This window comes from Periplaneta americana, unplaced genomic scaffold (genome assembly GCF_040183065.1).
Source record: "Periplaneta americana isolate PAMFEO1 unplaced genomic scaffold, P.americana_PAMFEO1_priV1 scaffold_34, whole genome shotgun sequence".
Lineage (NCBI taxonomy): Eukaryota > Metazoa > Arthropoda > Insecta > Blattodea > Blattidae > Periplaneta > Periplaneta americana.
In genome coordinates this window covers 143905-170652 of record NW_027185515.1, presented here as the reverse complement: position 1 = coordinate 170652, position 26748 = coordinate 143905, and the positions used below count along the sequence as shown (strand labels likewise).

Here is a 26748-nt window from a genome sequence, read left to right as displayed (position 1 = left end):
CATATATACATACACAAATACAACACTACATGATAGCGATTAAATGGGCCGATCCCGGAAGCACTGCAATACCGGGCCAACCCGTGACAGAGGTGGAGCAAGCTCCTAGCACTCCGTCATTTTCCAAAAATCAGTTTAATATTCTGGTCCTGCAATGCAGGACGTATCAGATATTAAGCTGATAAGAACAGATTAAATTTATTTAGATAATACTTGTAAATACAAGAGTATGCACAATAATAATATAATATGTAACAGGACAATAATTAAATTGTTCTTAGTGTGTTTTTTTTTTTTTTTTAGAAGAAAAAAAGCATATAGTAATAGAACAATTATATGTCCTTCACGCACTTCACGATCACTTCACTATCCAGCACATATCATTCATACTGTCGGTGGCCTGTCACGTGTTCGACGTATATGTCCCGACTCCATCGAATTGTGTCCGACACCATGAGCCTCTTCATAAGTACTGCGTACGCATGGGAGATGCCCAGGTGACGGAGAGCATTTTCGTTAGCCGGATCGTACCCGCCCAGAGAGCCGATTACAAATGCATCGACCGAAGTGCGGAAACCCTGCCGTTCGAAGTGGGCCGCCAAGTTCTGGTATTTTTGAATTTTAGTGTTTCTGGCAATTTCGAAAGCCGTATAACGGTTTTCGAAGGGAATGGTGACGTCTAGAATGAATACCGTCCCCTCGTCCCTGTCGACAACAACAAGATCCGGTCTCTCCGAACCCTCGTAGTTGGGCAGGGGCTGGTTGGAGTAAATCTCCTTCGAGCCTGACTTGTTCATGGCCCGGGTGAGGCGGTCTAGGACGGCGTTGTGCCTGCGGGTCATGGTGACAAGGTGAGGGGGACAGTGATTCAGGACGTGAGGAAGGGTTTCATTGGCGGCTCCACATCGACGACAGCGTTTGTCGCCACCACCAAATCTTCGGCAACCATTCAATGGAACCACACCCAGGCGAGCTCGATGGATGAATCTCCATTCCGCAAACCTGGTGTAGTTTCCACCCCTCATGAAGTGGTTGGATGCAGAGGCTAAGGTGGTGACGTCACTTACCTTTCCCTGGTCGGGTTTGGCTAGGAGTCGGGACAGATAGAAGTGTCGAACACCGTCCTTCAGAACGCCTTCTGCCTGCTGCCTATGGAGGTTGACGCCGTGGAGTTGGAGGACGAGGTCTTGGTCCTGCGACGTCCAGCACACGTCGAGTTTCGAGCGGAGGCGCCTCGTCGCTGAGCGAAGTCTCGTCCAGGCGGACGAGATGTCCCCGCTGTCTCGCTGGAAGTCCCCCTCCGTGGCGCCCGTCAGGAATGCTGCTATCTCCTCTGTTGTTGGGTTGCGCAGCAGCTTCTTCCTGACGACCTCCTCCAGGGACGCCCTCGCCAGGCGCGCTGTGGTGACGTCGGGACTCGTCAGGAGACGCAGCCCGTGTACTGCCTGGGACACATCCGCTATGACGTTCGTGGGGAGCAGATTCATTCCTCCCCACTGATGACGGAGATACAGCACCTCGGCGCTGGCCCTCTGGGGCAGGTGCAGCCACTTCTTGCCAAGTTGTTTTAGCTTGTTGTCTAGCTGCGTAAGTGGCTTCTTCGGCACTGCCCCGGCTTTCAGGTGGAAGGCCAGCCTCGACAGCACGTAGGTGTTCACGGCGTCGAGTTTCTGCCAAGGTGCGAGCAGCGACTTGTCGATCTTGTCGAGGTCGCTGAGAAGAGAGCGGATGGTGTCCCCGGCAGATGGCTGCTTCTGGAATCCCGTTGGGACCCCCAGGTGTTCATAGACCCCGCTCTCGTCTAGGTCTTCCATTGGCTCTCCCCGAATTGTGAAGACAGTGCGTCGCGCAGCGTGCTTCTTACCGTCGACGTGGAGTGAAGAGCACTTCCGGACGTTGAAGTCCAAACCCGCCCACTGAGCCATCGTGGCGGTCACGTCCAGCATGTTCTGGAGTCCAGCTGCCGACGATGATAGGATGGCAATGTCGTCGGCGTAGGCGAGGACTGAGAGTTCCTCGCCGTGGAGAACGTAGCCCATGTTGAGCTGGGTGACCGCCCGGATGATCGACTCCATCACTATGTTGAATATTATTGGGCTCAGTGGGCAGCCCTGCTTCACTCCTGAAGCAACCTCCACGTCGTCGGTCAGGCCCTCGGAGCTTCTGATGTTGGTGGTGCTGCCGTCGTAGAGTTTCTGCACGACTCGGATCGAATCTTCCCCCAGGCCGATCCAGTGGAGGCAGTCCCAGATGGTGGAGTGTGGGACTGAGCAGAACGCGTTTTGCAGGTCGAGCCAGGCGACTGCAATTTCTGCTCGATTGCGCCTCGCGTTCTGGATGGCTGTTTGAAGCACAAAGTTGTGTTCAATACAGCCTTCGTAGGGCATAAAGCCCTTCTGCGCTGGGGAGATCCGGTCGTGCCGACGGCACCACTCCGTGAGCCTTGCTGCGATGCACGACGCATGGAGCTTGCCCACCGTGTTTGAGAGTGCGATGGGGCGCCAATTCGAGATATCCTCCTCCGCCCCCTTCTTGTGAAGTAGAATGGTGGTCGACCGCTTCCAGTCCGCCGGGATGTGGTCGAGGCGGCGGACTGCGTTGAATAGGGCGGAGATGATATGGCACCCGGGGTCGAATCGGCGCCAGGCTCCGTACCGCAGGTTGTCAGATCCGGGTGCGGTGTCTTGACATCTACGGAGCCGGTTCCAGGCTTCCTCCGGGGTGAACGGTGGGCTCAGCGGGTCCTTGTCTTCGGGGGAGTCGAGGATCGGCAGCTCTTCGGGGGCGGGCAGCTCCTCGCGATCACGACGCCTAAATACTGCCGAGAAATGTTCATGTAGCTCCGCTTTCTGGAGCTGACAGTAAGGCGATTTGCTGGCAGTGATCTCGCGGAATGCCCGTCCCCGGTTGCGTCGATACAACCGCTGGATCCTCGATGCCGATGCGGGGTCGTATGCGTCTCCTGATTGTCTCCGACACGTCGTCTCCTCGGGTCCGTGCGTTGGCGGTGTGGTGCCGGTTCCTCGGTGTCGCGGTGTTGCTGGGGTCCCACGTTCTGCTCCTGTACCTCGGCGATGAGAGCGGCTAGAAGAGTTTCTAACCCCTCTGCCGCGCCCACAGAGTCGAGGCGCGTGACCCATTGCTGCTGCGCGGGTGTCATCTGTGCCCGAGCGGTGGACTCGGTAGACTCTCCGGTCTCGGGGGCTGCGGCGGTGGCTTCCGAGTCCTGGGCGCTGGGCTCGGCGGTAGTCGCAGAGGATTCCGATGCTTGCACTGGCTCATCACAGGGTTGTGCATCGGAACATGCGACACCGCTGAGCTGGTGCCCGGAGGTGCTCGGGGCAGAGTCGCAGCAGTCGTTGGCAACATTCGCGGAATCACCGGCACCACCCCTGTTGGATTCCGCGGCCGCAGCATCGCTTCCCTCGGCGGGGCTTGCAGCAATGCTGTCCTCTTGGTTAGTCGTCCTCGCTGGTGTTCTGCGGTGTCCAAGAGGTATCCGCCGGATGGGCAGCGATGCCACGTCAACAGGATCGGGCTGAGCAGCAGACGCCTCGGCGCAGGCAGGCGACTTGTTGATGTGCGCCTTGGCGCATTTCAGCTGCTCGAACTCCCTGTTGCATCCAACGCAGCGGAAGGAGAGGCGCATCTGGTGTTCCTTCTTCAAGTGCCTGGCGAGGCCGTTGTGGTCCCTGTAGTTCCTCGGCACAGGCAGGCAGGCGGTGCAGGCAAAAGGTGGTCGCAGCGGCACATCCAACAGTACGTTTGTGTGATCCACTTCCCGGTCGGCCATGATGAGGTTGGTGGCGGTAGCAAAAATTAAGCTGATAAGAACAGATACTACACTTTGATCTTAGCCAAAAGGCCGAGAAGCGATGCCAAACGACGCCCGTCGCGACACAATTAATCTTACAACGACGCCTGTCACAGACGGGACGCGAACTTATCCCGCTGGCCTCAGAAATTAAATTCATTACAAAATATCATAGCAAGACTCTCTGAACAGAACTACTATCGTCTCATGCGCATTCAGAGTGCGCACTTCACCTGCATTCGGATATCAAGTAAAATTAATTACGAAATACAATGAATTATTATGCCACGCGTGCACATTACGTGTGTCTGCCATCTAGCGCCTGCTGTTGGCGTTACCCTCGCTCATAATACGCCAGCATCCCTATTAAACTAGGTCCCGCGCCGTGGTCTAAGACATCCTCCCTAGGATTCCCGTCATGGAATCCGGGCTATTCCGAGTACTCATGGCTTCGGCCAGTGTATGGGACCGGTGCCCACCCAGCATCGTGGTGCACTTGGGGAGCTACGATAGGTGGCGAAATAAAGCCAGCTCTATAACGGCTGGGGGATTCATCGTGCTAACCACACGATACTTCCATTTTGGTTTCATGATCGTCCACCTCTGCTTCGGCATGTTGACGTGAGTTCAGCAGCCGGTTGCTCGGTCATGGTCCTTCATGGTCTGTCGTGCCACGGATTAGTATATAACGACTAGACTATGATCAACACGAACATTTATACCGCTATGATGCATGCTGTAGGCTACTAAATCAACAATAATATTTACAACGCATCCAAGTGCTGATGTAAGAGGCTAGGTCTCCTCGGCTCTTTCTTCTTCATTTCAAATGGGTAACATGACGTCCTCAAACATTCATTTCAAAACGATTCCCAATCTGAACAAAAGCATATTATTAAGTTTCTACCTAACGTTATTAGTACTCTAAACTCAGCGTGTCTGGAAAATACGTATGTACACGTGATCTCCCATGTTCCATATCTTACATAACGGCAGTACAGGTTCAGATCGTTACCACCAAATTAACAAACGTTCCCACATTACAAGCGCACACATTCATTCACTTCTTCTCAGACATCATATTCATTTCCTGTATAATTACGTACATTAAGTACATGTATACTAAGAATTCTGATTACAGTTACAAATTTTACGATTTAAATGCATTTATGTCATTTTTCTTTTCACAAATTCTCATCAAATTGCTCCTCACAACTGGTAACAAATATTAAATCATTTTTAGTATTTCCAATGACAGTCAATCTATCCTTCCCCATTTCCAGTTTAATACTGTGCACACCACTCTTCTTCTCCTCTTCGTCACCGTCTTCTTCTTCTATTTATCAATTCCGCTATAATGCCACAGTAACGAGCTTGGCGTACCCTGACCAACCACGGAACACCTGACATGATTCTTTCTTGTTCGCAGGGACGAGAAGTCTGTATTTTTTCTCAACGCAGCTATTCTGTTTTAAACAGGGATGTCTATGGCTTCCGAAACTGCATGTCATTAAAAATTCTCACATTAAGAAATTTGTAGCCGATCACTTGGAACGGCAGGGTAACCGAACTTCAGTCGATGCATTTATAATTATCGGCTATCCGGGAGAGTAAAATCACGCAGGCGATTATTATTGCTCTCAAAACTCACGCAATTTCGCCAGCATACGTACGTCGAACCCCTAACTGCCCACCGATACTAAATTCCAACACACGACTCGCATACGTTGTGTTATACTGTATTTCTAATTTTTAAGGCCAAATGCACGACATACTGTCAAGAATGAAAGAAAAACAATAATAGAATTGCCCTGAAATTCCTTATATTGTTGCGAATTCGATCTCAACCTAATTCCAAGAAGCTACCGCATATATGAGTCCTACATGTTCATCTCAGTCAAAGGGCCAGGCCAGGCCAGGCCACTAAGTTAGATCGGATATGATGAACATTTTTTCTACCTCAGCTCAGGCAAAAACCCAAGAAAGTCGCAAATACGACATCACATTCGGATATAATCCGAAAACCCAACAACAATGAATACCTCCATCACACCATATCAGCTAAACGCCCATCAAGGAAATTCAGAGATCAACAGAATTTCATCTTGGACAATAGGCTGAGGAACAGTCCCATATACTACACTTCGATCTTAGCCAAAAGACCGAGAAGAAAAACCGATCACGTGCCGTCGGGATCTATTTAATTCTACAACAGCACCTGCCATATGCGGGTTATTAACAAACTCCGCTCCATTTAGATATACAGTTCGATACACCATCTTCTAAAGGGACTCTCGCTAAAGCTGTACTGCCATATCTTTCGAATAGAGTGCGCATACCATTTGTATTTCAATTAATCACAATACAGATTATAAATTGTAATGACGTGTGTCTAAATTACGTACACCTGCCCTCTAGCGAATGCTGTCGGAGTTATTCTCGCGCAAGTACACTGAACTTGCTACTGCTGCCTACGATAGGCCGATGTTACATTCCTCGCATTAATTCTTAATATAGCGATCGAAAACTATCTAACCGCGGTTGCCGCACCTATAGAAACGGCAATCATATCCTTAAATAATGAACTTTTTGTGATAAAGGAAAAAGAAAAGAAAGAGACAGAGATCAGCTTAATTTCATTCAAGCGGAGCGACAGCACGGAAACTAGCGTCCAGCTCTTGAGACAACTAGTCAAACAACAGATGGTAACTACACAGAATTTACTGCATTGCAACATTCATTGTGTTATTATAGCAGTAGTGTCAGATTTGTAAGCTCCAATACCGTTTGTGGAGCTAGATCGGAGCATGAACTTGCTTGTGTCTGTGGAAACACCGGAGCACGAAACCCGTCTAGTGGAGCGCTCAGCTCCGTTTAGTCCCTGTCTGACATCGCTGTATTATAGTTTCTATGAACCATATTTCCGAAGTGTTGAGCTATGAGCACTTAAGCGCTCGCAATACTTTGCCACTACGCAGCGAATATTCACCGACATTTAAAGCACTCGTTCACACTATTTTTCGCATAGATTTCCCAATTATGCCTGTGACAATCATAGCTTCAGAATTACTGAGCGATTCATTCATCCCAACAACCAACGTTAACCCGTGCCCACAAATATAAATTCATTGTCCAACTTCAACTCCTTTCACAACATCCCCGCCTACACAAGTCACTCACTATAGGAATAATATTAGGCTTCTCTATTCATTTCGCAAATTGCCATAAACTACAATATAATATTACTTCGCATCTCTTTTTATCGTCTCACATAAACCGTTTCAGCTTGCAAAGTTTCTTCAGATTTTAGATTTAACTAATTTAATTTTCAATTGTCTGGAACGGCTGTTAACTTCGTCTGTAGCTTTCCCCACAGCGGAGACGTGACGCTTCATTCCGAGAAAAACTACTATATTACCTACAATAATTGAAATTATGTTGAATATGACCCGCTCTGCTCCAGTCGAACACAATATCACTACATCACAAATCCAAACGGTGGCGAGGTAAGGTACAACGTTTTTAGAATAATGGAATTATTCGTTACTAGATGTTCATTTTAATCAGTCTGTATGGTGGCAATGTGATGTATCTCCGTAGGGAAAAGGCTGCGGATATGAGCACATGTAATCAAATTGTTCCTTCCGCTGTAGTGAATGAGAATATTTGAGATTTATTTGTGGCGAGGTGTAGAAGATTATGTTACAGTGTCCATAATATTAAAATACTTTTCTCTTGAGCCTACCTGTTCAGAGGATCGGTCATTGCTGCTGTACTTCGAATTTTGTACCGTTCATTTAATCTCCTTAATGCTGCTACATATTCCTTCGCACAAACACACTTTCAATACTTGTATCGTACAATAAATACATCTGATATCGCAGAGAATTAATACGAAACATAAAGTTCCGCCAAGCATCCGCAGCCATCTTACATAATTTTATTGCCGTACATATATACATACACAAATACAACACTACATGATAGCGATTAAATGGGCCGATCCCGGAAGCACTGCAATACCGGGCCAACCCGTGACAGAGGTGGAGCAAGCTCCTAGCACTCCGTCATTTTCCAAAAATCAGTTTAATATTCTGGTCCTGCAATGCAGGACGTATCAGATATTAAGCTGATAAGAACAGATACTACACTTTGATCTTAGCCAAAAGGCCGAGAAGCGATGCCAAACGACGCCCGTCGCGACACAATTAATCTTACAACGACGCCTGTCACAGACGGGACGCGAACTTATCCCGCTGGCCTCAGAAATTAAATTCATTACAAAATATCATAGCAAGACTCTCTGAACAGAACTACTATCGTCTCATGCGCATTCAGAGTGCGCACTTCACCTGCATTCGGATATCAAGTAAAATTAATTACGAAATACAATGAATTATTATGCCACGCGTGCACATTACGTGTGTCTGCCATCTAGCGCCTGCTGTTGGCGTTACCCTCGCTCATAATACGCCAGCATCCCTATTAAACTAGGTCCCGCGCCGTGGTCTAAGACATCCTCCCTAGGATTCCCGTCATGGAATCCGGGCTATTCCGAGTACTCATGGCTTCGGCCAGTGTATGGGACCGGTGCCCACCCAGCATCGTGGTGCACTTGGGGAGCTACGATAGGTGGCGAAATAAAGCCAGCTCTATAACGGCTGGGGGATTCATCGTGCTAACCACACGATACTTCCATTTTGGTTTCATGATCGTCCACCTCTGCTTCGGCATGTTGACGTGAGTTCAGCAGCCGGTTGCTCGGTCATGGTCCTTCATGGTCTGTCGTGCCACGGATTAGTATATAACGACTAGACTATGATCAACACGAACATTTATACCGCTATGATGCATGCTGTAGGCTACTAAATCAACAATAATATTTACAACGCATCCAAGTGCTGATGTAAGAGGCTAGGTCTCCTCGGCTCTTTCTTCTTCATTTCAAATGGGTAACATGACGTCCTCAAACATTCATTTCAAAACGATTCCCAATCTGAACAAAAGCATATTATTAAGTTTCTACCTAACGTTATTAGTACTCTAAACTCAGCGTGTCTGGAAAATACGTATGTACACGTGATCTCCCATGTTCCATATCAACTATTTCTTACATAACGGCAGTACAGGTTCAGATCGTTACCACCAAATTAACAAACGTTCCCACATTACAAGCGCACACATTCATTCACTTCTTCTCAGACATCATATTCATTTCCTGTATAATTACGTACATTAAGTACATGTATACTAAGAATTCTGATTACAGTTACAAATTTTACGATTTAAATGCATTTATGTCATTTTTCTTTTCACAAATTCTCATCAAATTGCTCCTCACAACTGGTAACAAATATTAAATCATTTTTAGTATTTCCAATGACAGTCAATCTATCCTTCCCCATTTCCAGTTTAATACTGTGCACACCACTCTTCTTCTCCTCTTCGTCACCGTCTTCTTCTTCTATTTATCAATTCCGCTATAATGCCACAGTAACGAGCTTGGCGTACCCTGACCAACCACGGAACACCTGACATGATTCTTTCTTGTTCGCAGGGACGAGAAGTCTGTATTTTTTCTCAACGCAGCTATTCTGTTTTAAACAGGGATGTCTATGGCTTCCGAAACTGCATGTCATTAAAAATTCTCACATTAAGAAATTTGTAGCCGATCACTTGGAACGGCAGGGTAACCGAACTTCAGTCGATGCATTTATAATTATCGGCTATCCGGGAGAGTAAAATCACGCAGGCGATTATTATTGCTCTCAAAACTCACGCAATTTCGCCAGCATACGTACGTCGAACCCCTAACTGCCCACCGATACTAAATTCCAACACACGACTCGCATACGTTGTGTTATACTGTATTTCTAATTTTTAAGGCCAAATGCACGACATACTGTCAAGAATGAAAGAAAAACAATAATAGAATTGCCCTGAAATTCCTTATATTGTTGCGAATTCGATCTCAACCTAATTCCAAGAAGCTACCGCATATATGAGTCCTACATGTTCATCTCAGTCAAAGGGCCAGGCCAGGCCAGGCCACTAAGTTAGATCGGATATGATGAACATTTTTTCTACCTCAGCTCAGGCAAAAACCCAAGAAAGTCGCAAATACGACATCACATTCGGATATAATCCGAAAACCCAACAACAATGAATACCTCCATCACACCATATCAGCTAAACGCCCATCAAGGAAATTCAGAGATCAACAGAATTTCATCTTGGACAATAGGCTGAGGAACAGTCCCATATACTACACTTCGATCTTAGCCAAAAGACCGAGAAGAAAAACCGATCACGTGCCGTCGGGATCTATTTAATTCTACAACAGCACCTGCCATATGCGGGTTATTAACAAACTCCGCTCCATTTAGATATACAGTTCGATACACCATCTTCTAAAGGGACTCTCGCTAAAGCTGTACTGCCATATCTTTCGAATAGAGTGCGCATACCATTTGTATTTCAATTAATCACAATACAGATTATAAATTGTAATGACGTGTGTCTAAATTACGTACACCTGCCCTCTAGCGAATGCTGTCGGAGTTATTCTCGCGCAAGTACACTGAACTTGCTACTGCTGCCTACGATAGGCCGATGTTACATTCCTCGCATTAATTCTTAATATAGCGATCGAAAACTATCTAACCGCGGTTGCCGCACCTATAGAAACGGCAATCATATCCTTAAATAATGAACTTTTTGTGATAAAGGAAAAAGAAAAGAAAGAGACAGAGATCAGCTTAATTTCATTCAAGCGGAGCGACAGCACGGAAACTAGCGTCCAGCTCTTGAGACAACTAGTCAAACAACAGATGGTAACTACACAGAATTTACTGCATTGCAACATTCATTGTGTTATTATAGCAGTAGTGTCAGATTTGTAAGCTCCAATACCGTTTGTGGAGCTAGATCGGAGCATGAACTTGCTTGTGTCTGTGGAAACACCGGAGCACGAAACCCGTCTAGTGGAGCGCTCAGCTCCGTTTAGTCCCTGTCTGACATCGCTGTATTATAGTTTCTATGAACCATATTTCCGAAGTGTTGAGCTATGAGCACTTAAGCGCTCGCAATACTTTGCCACTACGCAGCGAATATTCACCGACATTTAAAGCACTCGTTCACACTATTTTTCGCATAGATTTCCCAATTATGCCTGTGACAATCATAGCTTCAGAATTACTGAGCGATTCATTCATCCCAACAACCAACGTTAACCCGTGCCCACAAATATAAATTCATTGTCCAACTTCAACTCCTTTCACAACATCCCCGCCTACACAAGTCACTCACTATAGGAATAATATTAGGCTTCTCTATTCATTTCGCAAATTGCCATAAACTACAATATAATATTACTTCGCATCTCTTTTTATCGTCTCACATAAACCGTTTCAGCTTGCAAAGTTTCTTCAGATTTTAGATTTAACTAATTTAATTTTCAATTGTCTGGAACGGCTGTTAACTTCGTCTGTAGCTTTCCCCACAGCGGAGACGTGACGCTTCATTCCGAGAAAAACTACTATATTACCTACAATAATTGAAATTATGTTGAATATGACCCGCTCTGCTCCAGTCGAACACAATATCACTACATCACAAATCCAAACGGTGGCGAGGTAAGGTACAACGTTTTTAGAATAATGGAATTATTCGTTACTAGATGTTCATTTTAATCAGTCTGTATGGTGGCAATGTGATGTATCTCCGTAGGGAAAAGGCTGCGGATATGAGCACATGTAATCAAATTGTTCCTTCCGCTGTAGTGAATGAGAATATTTGAGATTTATTTGTGGCGAGGTGTAGAAGATTATGTTACAGTGTCCATAATATTAAAATACTTTTCTCTTGAGCCTACCTGTTCAGAGGATCGGTCATTGCTGCTGTACTTCGAATTTTGTACCGTTCATTTAATCTCCTTAATGCTGCTACATATTCCTTCGCACAAACACACTTTCAATACTTGTATCGTACAATAAATACATCTGATATCGCAGAGAATTAATACGAAACATAAAGTTCCGCCAAGCATCCGCAGTCATCTTACATAATTTTATTGCCGTACATATATACATACACAAATACAACACTACATGATAGCGATTAAATGGGCCGATCCCGGAAGCACTGCAATACCGGGCCAACCCGTGACAGAGGTGGAGCAAGCTCCTAGCACTCCGTCATTTTCCAAAAATCAGTTTAATATTCTGGTCCTGCAATGCAGGACGTATCAGATATTAAGCTGATAAGAACAGATACTACACTTTGATCTTAGCCAAAAGGCCGAGAAGCGATGCCAAACGACGCCCGTCGCGACACAATTAATCTTACAACGACGCCTGTCACAGACGGGACGCGAACTTATCCCGCTGGCCTCAGAAATTAAATTCATTACAAAATATCATAGCAAGACTCTCTGAACAGAACTACTATCGTCTCATGCGCATTCAGAGTGCGCACTTCACCTGCATTCGGATATCAAGTAAAATTAATTACGAAATACAATGAATTATTATGCCACGCGTGCACATTACGTGTGTCTGCCATCTAGCGCCTGCTGTTGGCGTTACCCTCGCTCATAATACGCCAGCATCCCTATTAAACTAGGTCCCGCGCCGTGGTCTAAGACATCCTCCCTAGGATTCCCGTCATGGAATCCGGGCTATTCCGAGTACTCATGGCTTCGGCCAGTGTATGGGACCGGTGCCCACCCAGCATCGTGGTGCACTTGGGGAGCTACGATAGGTGGCGAAATAAAGCCAGCTCTATAACGGCTGGGGGATTCATCGTGCTAACCACACGATACTTCCATTTTGGTTTCATGATCGTCCACCTCTGCTTCGGCATGTTGACGTGAGTTCAGCAGCCGGTTGCTCGGTCATGGTCCTTCATGGTCTGTCGTGCCACGGATTAGTATATAACGACTAGACTATGATCAACACGAACATTTATACCGCTATGATGCATGCTGTAGGCTACTAAATCAACAATAATATTTACAACGCATCCAAGTGCTGATGTAAGAGGCTAGGTCTCCTCGGCTCTTTCTTCTTCATTTCAAATGGGTAACATGACGTCCTCAAACATTCATTTCAAAACGATTCCCAATCTGAACAAAAGCATATTATTAAGTTTCTACCTAACGTTATTAGTACTCTAAACTCAGCGTGTCTGGAAAATACGTATGTACACGTGATCTCCCATGTTCCATATCAACTATTTCTTACATAACGGCAGTACAGGTTCAGATCGTTACCACCAAATTAACAAACGTTCCCACATTACAAGCGCACACATTCATTCACTTCTTCTCAGACATCATATTCATTTCCTGTATAATTACGTACATTAAGTACATGTATACTAAGAATTCTGATTACAGTTACAAATTTTACGATTTAAATGCATTTATGTCATTTTTCTTTTCACAAATTCTCATCAAATTGCTCCTCACAACTGGTAACAAATATTAAATCATTTTTAGTATTTCCAATGACAGTCAATCTATCCTTCCCCATTTCCAGTTTAATACTGTGCACACCACTCTTCTTCTCCTCTTCGTCACCGTCTTCTTCTTCTATTTATCAATTCCGCTATAATGCCACAGTAACGAGCTTGGCGTACCCTGACCAACCACGGAACACCTGACATGATTCTTTCTTGTTCGCAGGGACGAGAAGTCTGTATTTTTTCTCAACGCAGCTATTCTGTTTTAAACAGGGATGTCTATGGCTTCCGAAACTGCATGTCATTAAAAATTCTCACATTAAGAAATTTGTAGCCGATCACTTGGAACGGCAGGGTAACCGAACTTCAGTCGATGCATTTATAATTATCGGCTATCCGGGAGAGTAAAATCACGCAGGCGATTATTATTGCTCTCAAAACTCACGCAATTTCGCCAGCATACGTACGTCGAACCCCTAACTGCCCACCGATACTAAATTCCAACACACGACTCGCATACGTTGTGTTATACTGTATTTCTAATTTTTAAGGCCAAATGCACGACATACTGTCAAGAATGAAAGAAAAACAATAATAGAATTGCCCTGAAATTCCTTATATTGTTGCGAATTCGATCTCAACCTAATTCCAAGAAGCTACCGCATATATGAGTCCTACATGTTCATCTCAGTCAAAGGGCCAGGCCAGGCCAGGCCACTAAGTTAGATCGGATATGATGAACATTTTTTCTACCTCAGCTCAGGCAAAAACCCAAGAAAGTCGCAAATACGACATCACATTCGGATATAATCCGAAAACCCAACAACAATGAATACCTCCATCACACCATATCAGCTAAACGCCCATCAAGGAAATTCAGAGATCAACAGAATTTCATCTTGGACAATAGGCTGAGGAACAGTCCCATATACTACACTTCGATCTTAGCCAAAAGACCGAGAAGAAAAACCGATCACGTGCCGTCGGGATCTATTTAATTCTACAACAGCACCTGCCATATGCGGGTTATTAACAAACTCCGCTCCATTTAGATATACAGTTCGATACACCATCTTCTAAAGGGACTCTCGCTAAAGCTGTACTGCCATATCTTTCGAATAGAGTGCGCATACCATTTGTATTTCAATTAATCACAATACAGATTATAAATTGTAATGACGTGTGTCTAAATTACGTACACCTGCCCTCTAGCGAATGCTGTCGGAGTTATTCTCGCGCAAGTACACTGAACTTGCTACTGCTGCCTACGATAGGCCGATGTTACATTCCTCGCATTAATTCTTAATATAGCGATCGAAAACTATCTAACCGCGGTTGCCGCACCTATAGAAACGGCAATCATATCCTTAAATAATGAACTTTTTGTGATAAAGGAAAAAGAAAAGAAAGAGACAGAGATCTGCTTAATTTCATTCAAGCGGAGCGACAGCACGGAAACTAGCGTCCAGCTCTTGAGACAACTAGTCAAACAACAGATGGTAACTACACAGAATTTACTGCATTGCAACATTCATTGTGTTATTATAGCAGTAGTGTCAGATTTGTAAGCTCCAATACCGTTTGTGGAGCTAGATCGGAGCATGAACTTGCTTGTGTCTGTGGAAACACCGGAGCACGAAACCCGTCTAGTGGAGCGCTCAGCTCCGTTTAGTCCCTGTCTGACATCGCTGTATTATAGTTTCTATGAACCATATTTCCGAAGTGTTGAGCTATGAGCACTTAAGCGCTCGCAATACTTTGCCACTACGCAGCGAATATTCACCGACATTTAAAGCACTCGTTCACACTATTTTTCGCATAGATTTCCCAATTATGCCTGTGACAATCATAGCTTCAGAATTACTGAGCGATTCATTCATCCCAACAACCAACGTTAACCCGTGCCCACAAATATAAATTCATTGTCCAACTTCAACTCCTTTCACAACATCCCCGCCTACACAAGTCACTCACTATAGGAATAATATTAGGCTTCTCTATTCATTTCGCAAATTGCCATAAACTACAATATAATATTACTTCGCATCTCTTTTTATCGTCTCACATAAACCGTTTCAGCTTGCAAAGTTTCTTCAGATTTTAGATTTAACTAATTTAATTTTCAATTGTCTGGAACGGCTGTTAACTTCGTCTGTAGCTTTCCCCACAGCGGAGACGTGACGCTTCATTCCGAGAAAAACTACTATATTACCTACAATAATTGAAATTATGTTGAATATGACCCGCTCTGCTCCAGTCGAACACAATATCACTACATCACAAATCCAAACGGTGGCGAGGTAAGGTACAACGTTTTTAGAATAATGGAATTATTCGTTACTAGATGTTCATTTTAATCAGTCTGTATGGTGGCAATGTGATGTATCTCCGTAGGGAAAAGGCTGCGGATATGAGCACATGTAATCAAATTGTTCCTTCCGCTGTAGTGAATGAGAATATTTGAGATTTATTTGTGGCGAGGTGTAGAAGATTATGTTACAGTGTCCATAATATTAAAATACTTTTCTCTTGAGCCTACCTGTTCAGAGGATCGGTCATTGCTGCTGTACTTCGAATTTTGTACCGTTCATTTAATCTCCTTAATGCTGCTACATATTCCTTCGCACAAACACACTTTCAATACTTGTATCGTACAATAAATACATCTGATATCGCAGAGAATTAATACGAAACATAAAGTTCCGCCAAGCATCCGCAGCCATCTTACATAATTTTATTGCCGTACATATATACATACACAAATACAACACTACATGATAGCGATTAAATGGGCCGATCCCGGAAGCACTGCAATACCGGGCCAACCCGTGACAGAGGTGGAGCAAGCTCCTAGCACTCCGTCATTTTCCAAAAATCAGTTTAATATTCTGGTCCTGCAATGAAGGACGTATCAGATATTAAGCTGATAAGAACAGATACTACACTTTGATCTTAGCCAAAAGGCCGAGAAGCGATGCCAAACGACGCCCGTCGCGACACAATTAATCTTACAACGACGCCTGTCACAGACGAGACGCGAACTTATCCCGCTGGCCTCAGAAATTAAATTCATTACAAAATATCATAGCAAGACTCTCTGAACAGAACTACTATCGTCTCATGCGCATTCAGAGTGCGCACTTCACCTGCATTCGGATATCAAGTAAAATTAATTACGAAATACAATGAATTATTATGCCACGCGTGCACATTACGTGTGTCTGCCATCTAGCGCCTGCTGTTGGCGTTACCCTCGCTCATAATACGCCAGCATCCCTATTAAACTAGGACCCGCGCCGTGGTCTAAGACATCCTCCCTAGGATTCCCGTCATGGAATCCGGGCTATTCCGAGTACTCATGGCTTCGGCCAGTGTATGGGACCGGTGCCCACCCAGCATCGTGGTGCACTTGGGGAGCTACGATAGGTGGCGAAATAAAGCCAGCTCTATAACGGCTGGGGGATTCATCGTGCTAACCACACGATACTTCCATTTTGGTTTCATGATCGTCCACCTCTGCTTCGGCATGTTGACGTGAGTTCAGCAGCCGGTTGCTCGGTCATGGTCCTTCATGGTCTGTCGTGCCACGGATTAGTATATAACGACTAGACTATGATCAACACGAACATTTATACCGCTATGATGCATGCTGTAGGCTACTAAATCAACAATAATATTTACAACGCATCCAAGTGCTGATGTAAGAGGCTAGGTCTCCTCGGCTCTTTCTTCTTCATTTCAAATGGGTAACATGACGTCCTCAAACATTCATTTCAAAATGATTCCCAATCTGAACAAAAGCATATTATTAAGTTTCTACCTAACGTTATTAGTACTCTAAACTCAGCGTGTCTGGAAAATACGTATGTACACGTGATCTCCCATGTTCCATATCTTACATAACGGCAGTACAGGTTCAGATCGTTACCACCAAATTAACAAACGTTCCCACATTACAAGCGCACACATTCATTCACTTCTTCTCAGACATCATATTCATTTCCTGTATAATTACGTACATTAAGTACATGTATACTAAGAATTCTGATTACAGTTACAAATTTTACGATTTAAATGCATTTATGTCATTTTTCTTTTCACAAATTCTCATCAAATTGCTCCTCACAACTGGTAACAAATATTAAATCATTTTTAGTATTTCCAATGACAGTCAATCTATCCTTCCCCATTTCCAGTTTAATACTGTGCACACCACTCTTCTTCTCCTCTTCGTCACCGTCTTCTTCTTCTATTTATCAATTCCGCTATAATGCCACAGTAACGAGCTTGGCGTACCCTGACCAACCACGGAACACCTGACATGATTCTTTCTTGTTCGCAGGGACGAGAAGTCTGTATTTTTTCTCAACGCAGCTATTCTGTTTTAAACAGGGATGTCTATGGCTTCCGAAACTGCATGTCATTAAAAATTCTCACATTAAGAAATTTGTAGCCGATCACTTGGAACGGCAGGGTAACCGAACTTCAGTCGATGCATTTATAATTATCGGCTATCCGGGAGAGTAAAATCACGCAGGCGATTATTATTGCTCTCAAAACTCACGCAATTTCGCCAGCATACGTACGTCGAACCCCTAACTGCCCACCGATACTAAATTCCAACACACGACTCGCATACGTTGTGTTATACTGTATTTCTAATTTTTAAGGCCAAATGCACGACATACTGTCAAGAATGAAAGAAAAACAATAATAGAATTGCCCTGAAATTCCTTATATTGTTGCGAATTCGATCTCAACCTAATTCCAAGAAGCTACCGCATATATGAGTCCTACATGTTCATCTCAGTCAAAGGGCCAGGCCAGGCCAGGCCACTAAGTTAGATCGGATATGATGAACATTTTTTCTACCTCAGCTCAGGCAAAAACCCAAGAAAGTCGCAAATACGACATCACATTCGGATATAATCCGAAAACCCAACAACAATGAATACCTCCATCACACCATATCAGCTAAACGCCCATCAAGGAAATTCAGAGATCAACAGAATTTCATCTTGGACAATAGGCTGAGGAACAGTCCCATATACTACACTTCGATCTTAGCCAAAAGACCGAGAAGAAAAACCGATCACGTGCCGTCGGGATCTATTTAATTCTACAACAGCACCTGCCATATGCGGGTTATTAACAAACTCCGCTCCATTTAGATATACAGTTCGATACACCATCTTCTAAAGGGACTCTCGCTAAAGCTGTACTGCCATATCTTTCGAATAGAGTGCGCATACCATTTGTATTTCAATTAATCACAATACAGATTATAAATTGTAATGACGTGTGTCTAAATTACGTACACCTGCCCTCTAGCGAATGCTGTCGGAGTTATTCTCGCGCAAGTACACTGAACTTGCTACTGCTGCCTACGATAGGCCGATGTTACATTCCTCGCATTAATTCTTAATATAGCGATCGAAAACTATCTAACCGCGGTTGCCGCACCTATAGAAACGGCAATCATATCCTTAAATAATGAACTTTTTGTGATAAAGGAAAAAGAAAAGAAAGAGACAGAGATCTGCTTAATTTCATTCAAGCGGAGCGACAGCACGGAAACTAGCGTCCAGCTCTTGAGACAACTAGTCAAACAACAGATGGTAACTACACAGAATTTACTGCATTGCAACATTCATTGTGTTATTATAGCAGTAGTGTCAGATTTGTAAGCTCCAATACCGTTTGTGGAGCTAGATCGGAGCATGAACTTGCTTGTGTCTGTGGAAACACCGGAGCACGAAACCCGTCTAGTGGAGCGCTCAGCTCCGTTTAGTCCCTGTCTGACATCGCTGTATTATAGTTTCTATGAACCATATTTCCGAAGTGTTGAGCTATGAGCACTTAAGCGCTCGCAATACTTTGCCACTACGCAGCGAATATTCACCGACATTTAAAGCACTCGTTCACACTATTTTTCGCATAGATTTCCCAATTATGCCTGTGACAATCATAGCTTCAGAATTACTGAGCGATTCATTCATCCCAACAACCAACGTTAACCCGTGCCCACAAATATAAATTCATTGTCCAACTTCAACTCCTTTCACAACATCCCCGCCTACACAAGTCACTCACTATAGGAATAATATTAGGCTTCTCTATTCATTTCGCAAATTGCCATAAACTACAATATAATATTACTTCGCATCTCTTTTTATCGTCTCACATAAACCGTTTCAGCTTGCAAAGTTTCTTCAGATTTTAGATTTAACTAATTTAATTTTCAATTGTCTGGAACGGCTGTTAACTTCGTCTGTAGCTTTCCCCACAGCGGAGACGTGACGCTTCATTCCGAGAAAAACTACTATATTACCTACAATAATTGAAATTATGTTGAATATGACCCGCTCTGCTCCAGTCGAACACAATATCACTACATCACAAATCCAAACGGTGGCGAGGTAAGGTACAACGTTTTTAGAATAATGGAATTATTCGTTACTAGATGTTCATTTTAATCAGTCTGTATGGTGGCAATGTGATGTATCTCCGTAGGGAAAAGGCTGCGGATATGAGCACATGTAATCAAATTGTTCCTTCCGCTGTAGTGAATGAGAATATTTGAGATTTATTTGTGGCGAGGTGTAGAAGATTATGTTACAGTGTCCATAATATTAAAATACTTTTCTCTTGAGCCTACCTGTTCAGAGGATCGGTCATTGCTGCTGTACTTCGAATTTTGTACCGTTCATTTAATCTCCTTAATGCTGCTACATATTCCTTCGCACAAACACACTTTCAATACTTGTATCGTACAATAAATACATCTGATATCGCAGAGAATTAATACGAAACATAAAGTTCCGCCAAGCATCCGCAGCCATCTTACATAATTTTATTGCCGTACATATATACATACACAAATACAACACTACATGATAGCGATTAAATGGGCCGATCCCGGAAGCACTGCAATACCGGGCCAACCCGTGACAGAGGTGGAGCAAGCTCCTAGCACTCCGTCATTTTCCAAAAATCAGTTTAATATTCAGGTCCTGCAATGAAGGACGTATCAGATATTAAGCTGATAAGAACAGATTAAATTTATTTAGATAATACTTGTAAATACAAGAGTATGCACAATAATAATATAATATGTAACAGGACAATAATTATATTGTTCTTTGTGTGTTTTTTTTTTTTTTTTTTTAGAAGAAAAGAAAAAAAAGCATATAGTAATAGAACAATTATATGTCCTTCACGCACTTCACGATCACTTCACTATCCAGCACATATCATTCATACTGTCGGTGGCCTGTCACGTGTTCGACATATATGTCCCGACTCCATCGAATTGTGTCCGACACCATGAGCCTCTTCATAAGTACTGCGTACGCATGGGAGATGCCCAGGTGACGGAGAGCATTTTCGTTAGCCGGATCGTACCCGCCCAGAGAGCCGATTACAAATGCATCGACCGAAGTGCGGAAACCCTGCCGTTCGAAGTGGGCCGCCAAGTTCTGATATTTTTGAATTTTAGTGTTTCTGGCAATTTCGAAAGCCGTATAACGGTTTTCGAAAGGAATGGTGACGTCTAGAATGAATACCGTCCTCTCGTCCCTGTCGACAACAACAAGATCCGGTCTCTCCGAACCCTCGTAGTTGGGCAGGGGCTGGTTGGAGTAAATCTCCTTCGAGCCTGACTTGTTCATGGCCCGGGTGAGGCGGTCTAGGACGGCGTTGTGCCTGCGGGTCATGGTGACAAGGTGAGGGGGACAGTGATTCAGGACGTGAGGAAGGGTTTCATTGGCGGCTCCACATCGACGACAGCGTTTGTCGCCACCACCAAATCTTCGGCAACCATTCAATGGAACCACACCCAGGCGAGCTCGATGGATGAATCTCCATTCCGCAAACCTGGTGTAGTTTCCACCCCTCATGAAGTGGTTGGATGCAGAGGCTAAGGTGGTGACGTCACTTACCTTTCCCTGGTCGGGTTTGGCTAGGAGTCGGGACAGATAGAAGTGTCGAACACCGTCCTTCAGAACGCCTTCTGCCTGCTGCCGATGGAGGTTGACGCCGTGGAGTTGGAGGACGAGGTCTTGGTCCTGCGACGTCCAGCACACGTCGAGTTTCGAGCGGAGGCGCCTCGTCGCTGAGCGAAGTCTCGTCCAGGCGGACGAGATGTCCCCGCTGTCTCGCTGCAAGTCCCCCTCCGTGGCGCCCGTCAGGAATGCTGCTATCTCCTCTGTTGTTGGGTTGCGCAGCAGCTTCTTCCTGACGACCTCCTCCAGGGACGCCCTCGCCAGGCGCGCTGTGGTGACGTCGGGACTCGTCAGGAGACGCAGCCCGTGTACTGCCTGGGACACATCCGCTATGACGTTCGTGGGGAGCAGATTCATTCCTCCCCACTGATGACGGAGATACAGCACCTCGGCGCTGGCCCTCTGGGGCAGGTGCAGCCACTTCTTGCCAAGTTGTTTTAGCTTGTTGTCTAGCTGCGTAAGTGGCTTCTTCGGCACTGCCCCGGCTTTCAGGTGGAAGGCCAGCCTCGACAGCACGTAGGTGTTCACGGCGTCGAGTTTCTGCCAAGGTGCGAGCAGCGACTTGTCGATCTTGTCGAGGTCGCTGAGAAGTGAGCGGATGGTGTCCCCGGCAGATGGCTGCTTCTGGAATCCCGTTGGGACCCCCAGGTGTTCATAGACCCCGCTCTCGTCTAGGTCTTCCATTGGCTCTCCCCGAATTGTGAAGACAGTGCGTCGCGCAGCGTGCTTCTTACCGTCGACGTGGAGTGAAGAGCACTTCCGGACGTTGAATTCCAAACCCGCCCACTGAGCCATCGTGGCGGTCACGTCCAGCATGTTCTGGAGTCCAGCTGCCGACGATGATAGGATGGCAATGTCGTCGGCGTAGGCGAGGACTGAGAGTTCCTCGCCGTGGAGAACGTAGCCCATGTTGAGCTGGGTGACCGCCCGGATGATCGACTCCATCACTATGTTGAATATTATTGGGCTCAGTGGGCAGCCCTGCTTCACTCCTGAAGCAACCTCCACGTCGTCGGTCAGGCCCTCGGAGCTTCTGATGTTGGTGGTGCTGCCGTCGTAAAGTTTCTGCACGACTCGGATCGAATCTTCCCCCAGGCCGATCCAGCGGAGGCAGTCCCAGATGGTGGAGTGTGGGACTGAGCAGAACGCGTTTTGCAGGTCGAGCCAGGCGACTGCAATTTCTGCTCGATTGCGCCTCGCGTTCTGGATGGCTGTTTGAAGCACAAAGTTGTGTTCAATACAGCCTTCGTAGGGCATAAAGCCCTTCTGCGCTGGGGAGATCCGGCCGTGCCGACGGCACCACTCCGTGAGCCTTGCTGCGATGCACGACGCATGGAGCTTGCCCACCGTGTTTGAGAGTGCGATGGGGCGCCAATTCGAGATATCCTCCTCCGCCCCCCTCTTGTGAAGTAGAATGGTGGTCGACCGCTTCCAGTCCGCCGGGATGTGGTCGAGGCGGCGGACTGCGTTGAATAGGGCGGAGATGATATGGCACCCGGGATCGAATCGGCGCCAGGCTCCGTACCGCAGGTTGTCAGATCCGGGTGCGGTGTCTTGACATCTACGGAGCCGGTTCCAGGCTTCCTCCGGGGTGAACGGTGGGCTCAGCGGGTCCTTGTCTTCGGGGGAGTCGAGGATCGGCAGCTCTTCGGGGGCGGGCAGCTCCTCGCGATCACGACGCCTAAATACTGCCGAGAAATGTTCATGTAGCTCCGCTTTCTGGAGCTGACAGTAAGGCGATTTGCTGGCAGTGATCTCGCGGAATGCCCGTCCCCGGTTGCGTCGATACAACCGCTGGATCCTCGATGCCGATGCGGGGTCGTATGCGTCTCCTGATTGTCTCCGACGTCGTCGTCTCCTCGGGTCCGTGCGTTGGCGGTGTGGTGCCGGTTCCTCGGTGTCGCGGTGTTGCTGGGGTCCCACTTTCTGCTCCTGTACCTCGGCGATGAGAGCGGCTAGAAGAGTTTCTAACCCCTCTGCCGCGTCCACAGAGTCGAGGCGCGTGACCCATTGCTGCTGCGCGGGTGTCATCTGTGCCCGAGCGGTGGACTCGGTAGACTCTCCGGTCTCGGGGGCTGCGGCGGTGGCTTCCGAGTCCTGGGCGCTGGGCTCGGCGGTAGTCGCAGAGGATTCCGATGCTTGCACTGGCTCATCACAGGGTTGTGCATCGGAACATGCGACACCGCCGAGCTGGTGACCGGAGGTGCTCGGGGCAGAGTCGCAGCAGTCGTTGGCAACATTCGCGGAATCACCGGCACCACCCCTGTTGGATTCCGCGGCCGCAGCATCGCTTCCCTCGGCGGGGCTTGCAGCAATGCTGTCCTCTTGGTTAGTCGTCCTCGCTGGTGTTCTGCGGTGTCCAAGAGGTATCCGCCGGATGGGCAGCGATGCCACGTCAACAGGATCGGGCTGAGCAGCAGACGCCTCGGCGCAGGCAGGCGACTTGTTGATGTGCGCCTTGGCGCATTTCAGCTGCTCGAACTCCCTGCTGCATCCAACGCAGCGGAAGGAGAGGCGCATCTGGTGTTCCTTCTTCAAGTGCCTGGCGAGGCCGTTGTGGTCCCTGTAGTTCCTCGGCACAGGCAGGCAGGCGGTGCAGGCAAAAGGTGGTCGCAGCGGCACATCCAACAGTATGTTTGTGTGATCCACTTCCCGGTCGGCCATGATGAGGTTGGTGGCGGTAGCAAAAATTAAGCTGATAAGAACAGATACTACACTTTGATCTTAGCCAAAAGGCCGAGAAGCGATGCCAAACGACGCCCGTCGCGACACAATTAATCTTACAACGACGCCTGTCACAGACGAGACGCGAACTTATCCCGCTGGCCTCAGAAATTAAATTCATTACAAAATATCATAGCAAGACTCTCTGAACAGAACTACTATCGTCTCATGCGCATTCAGAGTGCGCACTTCACCTGCATTCGGATATCAAGTAAAATTAATTACGAAATACAATGAATTATTATGCCACGCGTGCACATTACGTGTGTCTGCCATCTAGCGCCTGCTGTTGGCGTTACCCTCGCTCATAATACGCCAGCATCCCTATTAAACTAGGACCCGCGCCGTGGTCTAAGACATCCTCCCTAGGATTCCCGTCATGGAATCCGGGCTATTCCGAGTACTCATGGCTTCGGCCAGTGTATGGGACCGGTGCCCACCCAGCATCGTGGTGCACTTGGGGAGCTACGATAGGTGGCGAAATAAAGCCAGCTCTATAACGGCTGGGGGATTCATCGTGCTAACCACACGATACTTCCATTTTGGTTTCATGATCGTCCACCTCTGCTTCGGCATGTTGACGTGAGTTCAGCAGCCGGTTGCTCGGTCATGGTCCTTCATGGTCTGTCGTGCCACGGATTAGTATATAACGACTAGACTATGATCAACACGAACATTTATACCGCTATGATGCATGCTGTAGGCTACTAAATCAACAATAATATTTACAACGCATCCAAGTGCTGATGTAAGAGGCTAGGTCTCCTCGGCTCTTTCTTCTTCATTTCAAATGGGTAACATGACGTCCTCAAACATTCATTTCAAAATGATTCCCAATCTGAACAAAAGCATATTATTAAGTTTCTACCTAACGTTATTAGTACTCTAAACTCAGCGTGTCTGGAAAATACGTATGTACACGTGATCTCCCATGTTCCATATCTTACATAACGGCAGTACAGGTTCAGATCGTTACCACCAAATTAACAAACGTTCCCACATTACAAGCGCACACATTCATTCACTTCTTCTCAGACATCATATTCATTTCCTGTATAATTACGTACATTAAGTACATGTATACTAAGAATTCTGATTACAGTTACAAATTTTACGATTTAAATGCATTTATGTCATTTTTCTTTTCACAAATTCTCATCAAATTGCTCCTCACAACTGGTAACAAATATTAAATCATTTTTAGTATTTCCAATGACAGTCAATCTATCCTTCCCCATTTCCAGTTTAATACTGTGCACACCACTCTTCTTCTCCTCTTCGTCACCGTCTTCTTCTTCTATTTATCAATTCCGCTATAATGCCACAGTAACGAGCTTGGCGTACCCTGACCAACCACGGAACACCTGACATGATTCTTTCTTGTTCGCAGGGACGAGAAGTCTGTATTTTTTCTCAACGCAGCTATTCTGTTTTAAACAGGGATGTCTATGGCTTCCGAAACTGCATGTCATTAAAAATTCTCACATTAAGAAATTTGTAGCCGATCACTTGGAACGGCAGGGTAACCGAACTTCAGTCGATGCATTTATAATTATCGGCTATCCGGGAGAGTAAAATCACGCAGGCGATTATTATTGCTCTCAAAACTCACGCAATTTCGCCAGCATACGTACGTCGAACCCCTAACTGCCCACCGATACTAAATTCCAACACACGACTCGCATACGTTGTGTTATACTGTATTTCTAATTTTTAAGGCCAAATGCACGACATACTGTCAAGAATGAAAGAAAAACAATAATAGAATTGCCCTGAAATTCCTTATATTGTTGCGAATTCGATCTCAACCTAATTCCAAGAAGCTACCGCATATATGAGTCCTACATGTTCATCTCAGTCAAAGGGCCAGGCCAGGCCAGGCCACTAAGTTAGATCGGATATGATGAACATTTTTTCTACCTCAGCTCAGGCAAAAACCCAAGAAAGTCGCAAATACGACATCACATTCGGATATAATCCGAAAACCCAACAACAATGAATACCTCCATCACACCATATCAGCTAAACGCCCATCAAGGAAATTCAGAGATCAACAGAATTTCATCTTGGACAATAGGCTGAGGAACAGTCCCATATACTACACTTCGATCTTAGCCAAAAGACCGAGAAGAAAAACCGATCACGTGCCGTCGGGATCTATTTAATTCTACAACAGCACCTGCCATATGCGGGTTATTAACAAACTCCGCTCCATTTAGATATACAGTTCGATACACCATCTTCTAAAGGGACTCTCGCTAAAGCTGTACTGCCATATCTTTCGAATAGAGTGCGCATACCATTTGTATTTCAATTAATCACAATACAGATTATAAATTGTAATGACGTGTGTCTAAATTACGTACACCTGCCCTCTAGCGAATGCTGTCGGAGTTATTCTCGCGCAAGTACACTGAACTTGCTACTGCTGCCTACGATAGGCCGATGTTACATTCCTCGCATTAATTCTTAATATAGCGATCGAAAACTATCTAACCGCGGTTGCCGCACCTATAGAAACGGCAATCATATCCTTAAATAATGAACTTTTTGTGATAAAGGAAAAAGAAAAGAAAGAGACAGAGATCAGCTTAATTTCATTCAAGCGGAGCGACAGCACGGAAACTAGCGTCCAGCTCTTGAGACAACTAGTCAAACAACAGATGGTAACTACACAGAATTTACTGCATTGCAACATTCATTGTGTTATTATAGCAGTAGTGTCAGATTTGTAAGCTCCAATAC

General features: G+C 45.8%; 5 non-coding genes and 2 pseudogenes across 5 annotated transcripts; all 7 read right to left on the bottom strand.

The window, feature by feature from the left end:
* Positions 1-38: 38 nt before the first annotated feature.
* On the bottom strand, positions 39-225 carry LOC138693981 (U2 spliceosomal RNA). Its single transcript, XR_011330669.1, has one exon. It is a non-coding gene; the product is annotated as a U2 spliceosomal RNA (small nuclear RNA).
* A 3505-nt stretch (positions 226-3730) lies between these two features.
* LOC138693987 (U2 spliceosomal RNA) lies at positions 3731-3877 on the bottom strand (annotated as a pseudogene).
* Positions 3878-7803: 3926 nt separating this feature from the next.
* On the bottom strand, positions 7804-7996 carry LOC138694017 (U2 spliceosomal RNA). The gene has a single exon (XR_011330700.1). It is a non-coding gene; the product is annotated as a U2 spliceosomal RNA (small nuclear RNA).
* A 3935-nt stretch (positions 7997-11931) lies between these two features.
* Positions 11932-12124, bottom strand: LOC138694016 (U2 spliceosomal RNA). The gene has a single exon (XR_011330699.1). It is a non-coding gene; the product is annotated as a U2 spliceosomal RNA (small nuclear RNA).
* A 3935-nt stretch (positions 12125-16059) lies between these two features.
* On the bottom strand, positions 16060-16252 carry LOC138694038 (U2 spliceosomal RNA). The gene has a single exon (XR_011330719.1). It is a non-coding gene; the product is annotated as a U2 spliceosomal RNA (small nuclear RNA).
* A 3926-nt stretch (positions 16253-20178) lies between these two features.
* Positions 20179-20365, bottom strand: LOC138693984 (U2 spliceosomal RNA). The gene has a single exon (XR_011330672.1). It is a non-coding gene; the product is annotated as a U2 spliceosomal RNA (small nuclear RNA).
* Positions 20366-23880: 3515 nt separating this feature from the next.
* LOC138693986 (U2 spliceosomal RNA) lies at positions 23881-24027 on the bottom strand (annotated as a pseudogene).
* Positions 24028-26748: the final 2721 nt, after the last annotated feature.